Genomic DNA, 12,678 nt, shown 5'->3' with positions numbered 1-12,678 from the left:
CTAGTAGGTGTACAGGCAAAAGTGCTGACCAACCTGTGAAATGGTAATATGTTTCTTTTGTCATAGGCAAGGATTTTCACCTTAAATAGATAGGAAGTCTTCTAACACATCGGAATTTTAATAAGGCTTAATCTGCAGCAAAACCAACTCAAAATTAATATTTCTGTTGGTTTTACTGTAGTTGAAGCAAATGTTTCAAACATTTTTAAAAGCAACCCAGAAAAAAATAAGTCTTTTTAATGTTGAGATGGAGGGGGGGAAACATTCTCCTTCCTTTCTGTCTACATTCTTCTTTTATTATCTCTACTTATTTTATCATTCTGTGGTGGAGATTGAAAGCTGAAAGTGCAGGAAAGCACTAAGAAAGAAATTAAGCATGATTGTAAAAACATTCACTAAATATAATTATATGAGCTAAAGGATAAAGATTGTGTATCAGTATTCACCAAAAGACTGACATTTTCAAAACTTTCCATGTTTTCCCCCAGTATTCACTCAATTCTGATTTTTACCTGACCCAGCAGAAACTCCATCAAGAACAATAATTGTAGATGTTCAGATAGTTCATCTTCTGCTCAGCTGTTATTGAAAGGATTTCTTAACATCAGCTGAGTACAGAAAAGATTGTTTCTATAGTTTGTCTCTAAACGACTAGCAACGGGAAAAAGAGCTATGGCATGACCATAACTGAATAAACTCACTGTGTTCATAGACTACATTGTGGAGATCTACTTTTTGTTGCTAGGTAAGTTATATCTCTATTTACAGCTTATTCAAAAGGCTGAATAGTCAGGGACATTTTGTAACTTGAGATGGAGTCCTAAGCTCCAGTGAGAGAGATGTGCTCTTTCTGGGCTGTACAAAATAGTGCAGTTACACAAGGTGGTAGAGAGGAGAAGGGAATTTTAAGAGATACTGATCATCCAAAGAGAAATGGCATTAAAAAGACAAATACATTCAGCCCACACTTCCACAAAAAAACATCTGTTCCCAGTGCTAGCCCCACAATTAAGACACTGAATTAAGATTCAACATTAATAACTATAAATTGCTGTATTCTTTCAGTTCCAATAAAGTGATACAGAAAACGGGTACTTTTGGATATCAGATATTTTAAGTGAAATGACATGCTAAAAGTGTTTCGCTTTTTCCAAATCAAAGTCAGCTGCTTTCCAGATGCATAAGTTTCAACTAGGATGCCAGATAACACTAGATGGGAAGAAAAATTCAAAATTATTCTGGAATAGGAGGAGATTCAGTTCAAGCTATACTATATATTCTCATTTTTGACATGAGAAATCGGGATTTATTCAAAACATGTAGTGCTCATTCACAGCTTTGCCACAGAGGAGGAGAGAACGCAAGGAGAACTGTGACTCAGAATGAAATCCAGCCACACTACAGTCAGTGGCAGAAGTCTTAGGGAGCTTAGCACGACCATGATTTCATCTTGAGTCTTTTCTTGGTTCCTGGGGGGGCAACCTAAAATAACAACAATGACAAAAGAAAAATCTTCAATGCTTCAGCACTGCCCTGCATGCTGACGCTTTTAGGAGCCTATTTTCACCACCGCTGTAGCAGGATCATCAAGCTAGCGCCATCCAAAACCCAGAAATGTTTCAGTGATGTAAACAAGAAGGGATTACGAAGAAGTAGATTTTACCAAGCCGAGAGAAGAGACACAGCAATCCAGCTGTACTGGACCCAAACCAGATCCTCCCTCTGTTTGTGCGCTGAGCTGTGTGCAGATCCCAGCATCCTCTGAAATAAAATGCGCCTCTGTACAGCACAGCCTTGCAAGGTGTCGGCGTGCCTTTTGTCGGATTGCAGGGTAAGGCTGCAGTGCCGAGGCATGCATTAGTCAGGTTCTCCCTGTGTCCTGTAGTCACCACTGCTCTCTACAGCAGCCAGTTCATGTCTCACGCTGCTCTCCAGTGCAGGCCGATGTGAAGTTTTGAGAGCATTCCCATCGTGTGGCTTTAAAAGAGCAAAACGCAGATGTCTAATCATCAATTCAAGTCTGGACTGGACTTCGTGTGCTCAGACTGCCATTTCCAAAGGAAGTCATGTTTTGCTTTCCTGGTGCAGGAATTACCAAGTAAATCACTGAACCAAAATAAATGTACACTGCATTACCATCTAAATTAATACCTTTTCATAAAGTTTAAATCTCTTACAAACTCTCCATACCCAATTAAGCCAAACCTTTCTCAGAAGTCAGCTGGCAGGAGGAGACTCCCCTCCTCCATCCCTAGCAAACAGTAGGTAGGCTGCTTATGCAGAGTATTGAGAATTTGCATTAAAATACAAGTTGTATCTGCAGTGATTTTAAATTGTATTTTCTACAAGTCTTGTCTATTTACTTGACTATATGAGAGGAGTAAGAAGTCATTCTCTCATCTAAATTACTTCCTTTTGTTTGGAAAAATATTTAATCAGCCAAGGAGAGAGCATGAGAATGACCCTGAGGCTTAGCAGTTAGCGCACCCTTCCAGGACAGAAGAGACCTGACTTTCATTCTCCCATGTAGGAAAGGTTTACTATGTACTGTTTTAACTCTTACTTAGTGTTTTAACTCCTCCTGCTCTTTTGGGTTAATGATTTAACACAAAGCTATCTAAAAAAGACAGACTGGAAGAATCTCATGCCAGAATATCATCCCGGGGAGAGGGTCAATTTCTTTGGAAGGGTATTTCACTTCAAGCTAAGAAGAGATTTTAAACTATGTTTTCTCCACCTAGTATGGGTCATCTAATCTACTTGTGAGAGGAAAATGGCCAGATTTGTAATCTTTTCCCAATATAGGTACTGGGCTGAAGCTGGTAGGTGTGCTCATAGAATGCCTCTGTCAGCAGAAGCCACATTCCTCATCTGCAAATCCAGATGGGACTTGCAGTTCACATTGTCTGGCCAGAAGTAGGCATTTACTCTACCATTATTACAGAGAAAAACTTGGAGGACAAATTGTTCCTTCTGATATACATCCTTTGTTGAGAAAGCAATCTTTCAAAGCAGGAAGGAGTGCCCTGTAGTTTCTATCCTGGCAAAATGCGTATCTCCTCTCCTCTCAAAAATATGAAGACTGTTCTTTGTTGAGAGATATCCTTCCCATGATTGTCAGATGTATGCAAATAATGTGCATGTATTCTTATTGTGATTTGTAACATTCCTGAGAAGTGAATTCCTGGCCATTGTTCATTTGGCTATCAAATAATGTAAGTAAATTTACTAAGGTCAGATTGCCCCTAATTGTTTTCTTGTGATGCTGCATCAGATGTGAAGTAGAAAACCAAAGGCATGTACAACATAGCAGCCCAGATGTTCATCTTCAGCAGCACTGTAGGTCCACAGGCAGTGAGAAGTCTAAGGGAGTCTTGTAGGAGCTACTACAGCAGCTGAGAGTAGATCCTATTGGTGCTCCTCAGGAAGTTTTCACTATCTATAGCTGAAAGTTTGGGGCAGGCAAGCTTGTCACCTGTAGCCTAAGATTTAGCTGTCATTTATTCTATTTTTCTAAACTTAGTAGCATCAAGGAGCACTTCTGCCGAATACCATAAGCCATTTTTACCACAAAAAGATTAGCAAAGGTGAACAGAAAATATCTTTGCAGAAAAGCCTTTCAGGACAATTACATCTACCAGGCAAGATCATTTTTTTCTCCTTGAGTAAGCACCTTTCTAACATGCACTACCCCGTGAAGATACAGATGTGTTGCTGGATGGCTGAAAGGCCTCAGCAGGACCAGTGCTCCAGCAAGGAGGCTCCCTTGAAGCAGGAACATGGCTACTCTGAGCATGTGCCCACCTCAAGGTTGTGTGTTCTGTCCCACGCAGCCCTTGTTCTAAGATGACAGATGACATTTTTGGTCTTACATTGATCTCTTTGTAGGTTCTCCCTCCTACCCCCAAAGACCTGGTGATCCTCTTACACTGGTTATTGTTTGGGAAGCATTTGAACTGACCTTTATTTCACCCATGCCTCAGGGATGAGATCATTTAGAAAATGCCATATAAAAAAAAAAAAAAAAAAAAAAAAAAAAGACTTCATTCTGTGAACCACAATGGGGTGACGATACAGCAAGGGTATTTACAGCAAATCAATGAATCTGTCTAATTACTATCCTCTAATTTAGAGCATTTGCTTCTACAGTGGGAGGCAAACTACTGGTGGATTGTACCTCTTTAAGACCTAGAGCTACATATGTCATATTGTGAAAATGTGATAGAAAATTGATTCTAAAAAATTGCCTTCAGATTACTTACCAGGAAGCAATTGGAGTCAGGCCAGGAGCAGATGGCAACTCAAAAGGCAATCCTCTTCCTCTTCAAGAAGTAGTATTACTTTGTACTTCAGTAGTGGTATTGCTCTAAGAAACCTGCTGCCTTTTACAAACAGTAACGCATGTAATTTTATAGTGCCCTGGTAGCACAGTGAGTTGAATTTCTCTGCTTTAGCACATAGGGGAAGTAACTAACGTATGTGGAAGTTACATTTACACCATTCCTATGCCTACAGTTTTCCAAGAGATCCCATTCTTCATCTGAAGAAAAATAAGCATCTCTAAAACTCCCAGAATTCTGCCACAAGCTTGGCACCCAAGCATCAAGCACGTGAAATTAAGGGATGCTAATCAGAGGCAGAGGCAAAGCCACTGGCGAAAAGAGACTTTCCCAAGTCACAGAAGAAAGTATGTAGCAGTACCAGGACCCAGAATGGCTCAATCCTGGGTTGTGCTGTGTAAGCTCACCCTGTGAGCCCTCAGGGAGTACCTGGCTACTCCTGTAATTACTTGCCAACACAAAGCACCTCTTGGACAAGTTAAGCGCTTGTTTAAAGTGGAACTGAAATTCTGAAAGCGAATACCAGCTAGGCGTTATACCCTGCAGCACATCTGGATACAAGGAACCTGCTGAGATGGTGAAACTCTCCACAAACAGGCAGTCAGTATGCTTCCCTAGTCAGGGCCAAGCAAACTCTTCAGTAATGAAAGAGTCATTTTTAAAATGGAAAAAGTGGGAAGATTTTCCTACTTCTTATGCTGATACAGTGACCAATACAGTCATAATATCGAAATGTGAAGAATTTCAGCCCAAATGTTGGGGGACAGTATAAGTAAGTTAATTTGAGAGTGGGAGAAAGCTTGCATACTTCTCAGACCTTATTCTGTACGTAGTGAGGTCAAAAGCAAAACCCTCAAGCATGAACAACGTTGGGCACACAGCAAACAACTCTGCTGTAAATTACAGTGCATAACCGCGACAGCAGATCTTAAGTGGGTATAAACTCTCGATAGAAGTGGAGTTAGAAAAACATGTGTCAGCCAAACATTATCTTCAGGTATATGTTGTGTGAAATACATGGCATGGTTTGCAAGCTCACAAAAGCACTTAGCTAGATTTGGGAACTTTGGCATCATTTGAAGTGGGGATTCAGCTCATAAATATATTATATTGTGCTTATGAAAGAGTGGTTTCTCAGGGATTTTTGAAAGTTGACACTTTCAAAACAGAAATCCTTTTAAAATGATCTTCATGTATGTTAGCAAAGGAGAAAAAGAAAGCTGAACCAATGGCAAACTACGGAGGAGAGAAAAAAAAATCCAAGTTTCTGGAAAGGCAAATCCCTTTTTTTCCAACTGGCAGTTCAGAAAGTTAGTAAGCAAAGAACAAATACACTTTAAAGAAAGGGTGTTTTGCTTTACAGAATTTAATCGATGTATTAATCTGAATGTATTTCTATGCTGACACTCACACTTTGACAGGTTACTTTTCAAGAAGGCAGACTGTATTACATACCAGAATGCAGTTCTGGCCACAGTGAAGTCAAAGTGCAAGTTCAAGTCAGACTTGATATGTTCACCTCTAAAATCTGCAACACGTATAGTTAAAAATCACTTTTTGTTTTAAATGCTAATATCTTAATTTTTTAATGGTTCCTTATTTCTAAGAAATTGAAGTGAAATATGTTGAGGTGTTGAAATTTTTTATCTACTTCAGACTTTCCCACACTTTGAGGCAATAAGGTAGGACACCTTTCTATTGCCATGTGTAGACTGACCAAATGTTAAGAAAGAGCAAGAGATAGAAATATTTCTCCAGGACACTAAAACACTATTTAATTGTAAGCTTGCACGAAAAGAAAAAGAAAAAAAAAAAAAAAAAAGCAGTAACTGATCCTAAAATGCTAGTACTGAACCTTGTGGTCAGATAGCCCTGATATTTGCAGTTGAAGGATCCTTTCATTCAGGTGCGTAGAGCACTGGCTAGGAAACATGGACCTCATCATAAAAAAATGTAGACATCTCATATCACATGATAATTGTACATAGCTATATAATTTCAGCATCATGTCATATGCATTCCTACTGCATAACCAGACATGAATGTCTCTGCAAAACACCACTACCTGTATCATCCAAAGGACACAAAGGAAAAGGAACAAGAGGGAGCAGGCTGTGCCCTGGATATACTGGTAAAAACACTTGATGTGGCCAATATGGTATGGGATGTGCTTCCATGTTCTACGGATTGATTAAAAGCACATTTTTGAGTCACACCATATCACAGCAAAGCTAGGATCACATTTAAAGACAAGGCTGCTGGTGCAGAACAAAGCTGATGTGGAACAACGTGCAGTGAAACCCATGCTTTGGCAGACATGGGACTTTTTTCGTTTAAGAGATAGCATTCACATACTCAGACACCATTCCAGCCTGTATTATTTGCTACATCAGCATATTCAGTAAGTAAGTAAAATATCTCCTGTGACCAGCAAAAATCCAGTCTCCCTTTCTCCTTGGAAAATGAAGAAGCCAGTGAAGAGTAGCCCAACATCCTAAGTCCCATTATTTGTATTACAACAGTTCCCAGGAACACTGATTGTACGACAGAAAATCATTGTGGTGATCAAACAGTGGAAAACATTTCATTAGCTGATAGAGCTGTTAGCTGATCTCCATCTTATTAGGTGCACCCCATCACTGAATACCCCATAATTGAACTTGACCTCGAATACAATCATAAGAAGTCAAGCTGTTACCACTTTCTCTAACAGGAGGGTTTTGCAACAGAGCCACACTGCTGCAAACTCACAGTGCAAATGCTAGATTCCGCATTAAATAGAGCCTTGAATGTATAACGACACTGGCATGGTTGTATCTGTGCAATCTGCCCCTCCTGTGTATGAATCCTAAGGACCACTAATAACAACAGAACTGGCTGGAACAACTTTGGTAAGCAGGCCACTAACCCTCTAATTGCAGGTAGTCACGGCAGGCAGAAACTCTGAACACTTGAGGACTCTTACTGTCTAATTCAGTCTTAAGAACTACTCCTGCTTAGCATACAATCCCTTTCATGAGCTTATCAAGCTAAATGATAAAGCAATTTAGTTTCTTCTGTCCCCTCCATTCCTCCCAATTAGAAAACAGTATCAGAATTGTGCTCCTCAGGTAGTCTGCAGCCATCTTCTAATTTCCAGCCTAAATATATTCACAGCCAATCTTATTTCCTTCCTGCCACCATTTGTCTGTCTGGTCTATTTGTGACTCAGTCCTTATTTATGACTCACAAGTGTGAAAGATAAGATTTGTGGCTTAGCGAGTGGCCTAATTGCCCAAGTGATGATTATATTAGAAATGCTCAAAAGGAAACATGTGAGTGCCCTTCTTAAAGTCCAATTAAAGAAATATGTTTACATCTAAACAACTCTAAATAAAAATTTTAAAATCCGTTTGACCTGGAGTTTCCTTGATAAATATTTATGCTATGTTTACTAATTACTTCAGCAATTTTCTCCCTGATCCTCTTGTTCAACATGTGTATGAGGAAAAAGGGAAGGCAGTGTCAATTATATGATTACGCTACCTTTCTCTCTTTCATTAGCCTCCAGTTGTGGGAGTGACCAGCTTTCATGATGTCCCTGCTAGACTGTGGTTCAGATGAGCTTGGTGGAGCTGAGAGTACGTGGGTGACTTGGCAGAACAGCTGGAACAAATGGCCAAAGTTATCTTTGCTCGCCTCTCTGAGGGAGCATGTTCTGGCTTTGGTTCGTCAGCTCTGCCCCATAAAGGTCCGGCTGGAATTTCAGCTGCTCCTGGATGCTGGGATAACAGCAGTGGACAACAGCATTTTTTCAGAATGTGTTTAGATCTTAGTCCTGGAACACACTAATTGTGCTGGGGTTGAAGGCTTTGCAAGAGCAAAATTAAAAGGTCATACTCTGTCTGGAGAAGGACATTTTAGTAGCAGTTATTTTTTTTATTATTCTTGCAGGACAAGCTAGAAGCTTTAGCAACAGATGAGATCTCCATTGTCCTCAGCACCATAAAAAGTCAGAACAAATGTCCAGTTCTTGTCCCAGAGAGGCTTACATTTGGTGGAGAAATGGAAAACATTTTCTTGGAAGATGCTATCATGTTTCATGGCAGCCTATCAAATCCCAGTTTTAGCTTTGCTATCCACCATCTATTTAATGAATGTTATTTCAGGCTCGATCCTCAGCTGGCACAAATCAAACATCATGCTACGTAAGCTGGCTGAGCTGTGCTGATCTATGCGTGCTGTGTCACTTCAGTGAAGACCATGAAGTTACGCCAGCTGACATCAGTGCGGGATCTGGCCCTCAGACGCTGTCAATGCCATTTAGTGCCACTCTTCTGTTTCCACTTCTTCCTTAGTGTGGATGGATTATTCTGGCTGACTGCAACCAGGAGCCAAGCACAGCTCGGCTCCCCTTCCTGCACCCAACCTCCTCCCCAGCTCATTAACTCCTGGAGGAACGGGGGTGTGGGAGGGGAGAAGATCCGGCCCTTTAGAGGTGGTTCCATTTATAAATATTGACTTTAATGTTAATTTCATGTAGTTGCTTGTAAAAGTCTTTTAGGCTGAAGCAGAAGGCACACTGCAGATGGCAAGGATATTTTTCACAGTTTTTATGGTGGATAACAATATACTTGACATTTTGCTCATTAAATGTGAGCCTTGGTATGTGAGTAAACATGCTAGGCATCTGTGCTCTAAAATTACCAGTGTGAAAAGAAACAACTCAAATGTTTCAGTCAATAAATGTACAGCACAGAAGCAACATTCAGCAACTTTCTGAATGCTGTGTGCAAGGCGAGGACTGAGTTTGCAGTATTACATGGAACACTCTAGAACCAACAAGGAAGAAATAACATATTGCTTTACAGTCCGTACTTTGCAGGGAGAGGATTACATCCAAAAATCTCTAAAGTCAATGTAAACACCTGGTAGACCATACCCATAATTTATTTTTTTTTTCTAGAGGAAATAACATGTGCATAGTCAAGCTGCAAAACTACATTGGAAAGAAAGGAAGGTAACCAGAATGAGCTGAACAGGTGGAAGAGATGATCTATGGAAGGAAAAGCAGTTTGCCATTGGAAAGAACAGTAGACCAGGACAAGAAGGGGCAGAAGGAGAGTTATGTGGTGCAGCGTGAGCTGGTGTGATGAGAGACCAACCAGCAGGAGATCAAAGAGAACAGGTGCCACAGAAGTGGTTCTTCTTTCTATCACAGGAAATTTTCTGCTCCCCATCTTTAGGTTTTGACACATGCTCAAAGAAATGAAAAAGAGAAAGGATGAAAACTCAGATGGAAAGAAAAGCTGGAAAAGTAAGAGAGCTATAGGATCTTAAGCTAGCACATGATTTTTACTTGTCTTTTAAACATTCTGGAGATGTTACCTTGAAATGGCTGCAATTCTGAGCAGTACTGAAATAAAATATAACTACAGGAAAACAAAATTTAGCTTAGGACATCTTGAGATGTTCACAAATCCAGGATCTTCCAGAAACCAATACCATGTGGGAAAAGACAGCAAGCTTAAATTTTAAAAATAAAGGATATCTAGATTGAAGTAAGAAGACTTGTGTCTCATAGTTTTATTTGTGGATTTAGTATGTGTTTTGGAACATTTCTTCCTGAGAAGACAACCAATTTGTTACTTAATTTTGTATGATGGAAATGGGTGTGAAGAAAGTGAGACTAACCGTGTCAAACAGCGTTTTATTTAAAAAAGACCATTCTTATTCCTTCATCTTCCCTCATATCTTTAAATTAAGTCTACCTTCATTGCTGTGTAAAATTCCTGTTTCAGAGTTACTGTTCAAGTCATGTATCTTTTCTCTCTCTCCCCCCAAATAAAAGTCCTTGAAATATTTCATTACCTGCAAGAAGTCAGCTCTTTGGTATATCACATCATGATTTTAGAGACACTTATAAAATGAAAAGATTTTAAAATCAAGCTGAAATGGGAACTCTGGTATAAACTTTACTATACTAACACTTGACCATAGTAGAGGATTCTGCCAATTGAAGTGGTGAATAAACTCCTGTTAATATAAGTGGAAATGAAATCAGATGCATAACTGAGCAAACTAAAGGAGATTGAATGGATTCTACTCAAATAAGCAAATAAATTCAAAATCTTTGCACTTTTAGACCTATCTAGTCATCTGCTCTAAGAATCCTCATGTTCAAACCACATTCATGCGGGTTTTTTTCTATACTTGCAGAGCAATGAGAACTTGAAAACAAAAATAAAGAACCCAATCCTGGATTTGTTATAGAATAGTTTAAGAAAGTGGCAGCTAGGTATATAATTTATATTGAAGAAATGAAATACATAGCCAGATCAGTCTATCAGATTGCTTCTGAAGGTTTAACATCAGATCTGATGGAGCAAAGGTCACCATACCAGTTTAGCCAGCGTATAGATACCTATGTCAAGGTGAACAAAGTCCTAGAACCTCACATCACCTTCTTAAAAGGCGTGTGTGACAGTTAGAAATAAAAATAAAAGAGGATGAAGGGAGCAAATGTGTAGTTAAATAAAACAAACCTCAACAGGGAACTGAGGCCTACTAAATAAATATATTAATTCAGTCATACATTTTTCCTATGAGTCTGATGTTTCTTCATGCAGTAGTGTGAATTTTTAAGTAGTGTGAATTGATTCTCTGAAGGTCCCATTGAAATCAATCATGTAAAATCCACTGAAGGAAAATAGTTTTCCTTCCTTGTGCCCATTAGCTTCAGGAACCATCAGGTACAGGTACAACCGCCAAAAACCTAAAGCAACATCTCATAGTTCAGGTATCACACAACCTTTGCCAATTCAAACATGCTGAATTGGGATTAATATGGCTTCTGTTTTGTGTAACATATCCAGGACCAGGGAGCTGAAGCAAGAGACTTTGGGGAGTGGAAGAAACACAACATTGGTGCCCTAACTGTAAATACACTGCTGCTGCTCCACTGAGCAATCCCTGCGCCTGGAATAGCTCTGAAAGGTAAGAGGTGTTACGGCCACTTGCCAAGGGAGAGTCTGATGTGAGGAGGGGTGACAGGATCCAGAATCTGCATATGCTGTCCCATTTTCCTATAAATGCTCATAATCAGTTTGTGGTGATGGATGATCTGTTCCACTGTTAAACGCTATCAGGCCCTAAATCCTGAATTAATATGTTCACATGTTCAATATTAATATATTCCTTCACTGACACCAGGGCGTTCAGAGCACGAGACGTTTATTCCAGACAGATAGTAGTGAGATATTTTCAATTATTTCTAACAAGCAGACTTGACATCATGACATAGATTGTATAATTTAGAAGAAACCATGAGTAGCAAGCCGTGGCGTCTGCTCTGCATTTGTTAAAAAGAAATCCTAGGTGCTTGTAAGGCAGAACCCTGGAAGCTTTGCTAATTATAAAAACCTGGACACACTACTAGCATGGCCTTTAAATGTTAAATATTACTCATATCCCTAAGATCCTGAGAAGCCTGAATGGCACCCTGTCAGTATTGCGGTGTCATGTGCTGTGACATAACAGCTAACCCAAATAAAGCAACTCATTTGGTGATAAAGCATCCCTGACTGAGAGCCCAGGGTCTTCCTCAGGTCGCCACATGTAACATCTCGCCAAGTGTCAGTCAATATGGGATTACCATTTACCAGCCTGCAACAAACCCAAGGTACTGCAGCAGCTTGAAATGCCTCCACAAGACAACAGACACATGTTCTAGGTCAGGATTTCTGGGTTCTGTTGTGGTAATGGTGGAAGAGAAATAATGTGGCATTGGAAGTAAACAGTGTGGTCATTCATGGATCAGCATCCACTCCTGAACACAGCGAGCATGTGTCCTTTGTCCGTAACAACACAACCCTTCTGAATTGCTAATGAAAAAAGATTGTCTTTGGAGTTTTGCCACAAAACACATGTTCGGTGCTGGTTTTCAAAATGCCTTCTTTTCCTCACCTGTGATGCTTTTCCATGACTGCAGTCGTGAGGAATATCAGCACACGATGAGCCCAAAGGAAGCAAACAAAGAATGATTGGTGTACATCTCTAGGACCTGCAGTGTATCCATCTTCCCACTGAATTCAGTATGTATAAGGACACTCTCTCATACTAAATATGCATCAACTAGATGCATTTTTGTAGGTAAATGTGGTAAGTATTTATCATGGGCTTTGATTTTCTTCTACCTGGAAGGAAAATGCCTTCAGCCTTTCTGGACAGAGTATCTGGAATTGCCAATTCCATGGCAGAATTTGGTCTTGTTAGAAAGTTGATCTAGTCTGGTGTTTTCAGAGTTCCTGAAGAGAACAGTGCTGCAGGTCTGGTGGAACGTAGCACCTGAACAACTGGG

Source organism: Falco peregrinus, chromosome 3 (genome assembly GCF_023634155.1).
Source record: "Falco peregrinus isolate bFalPer1 chromosome 3, bFalPer1.pri, whole genome shotgun sequence".
NCBI lineage: Eukaryota > Metazoa > Chordata > Aves > Falconiformes > Falconidae > Falco > Falco peregrinus.
This window is presented reverse-complemented; position numbering follows the sequence as displayed.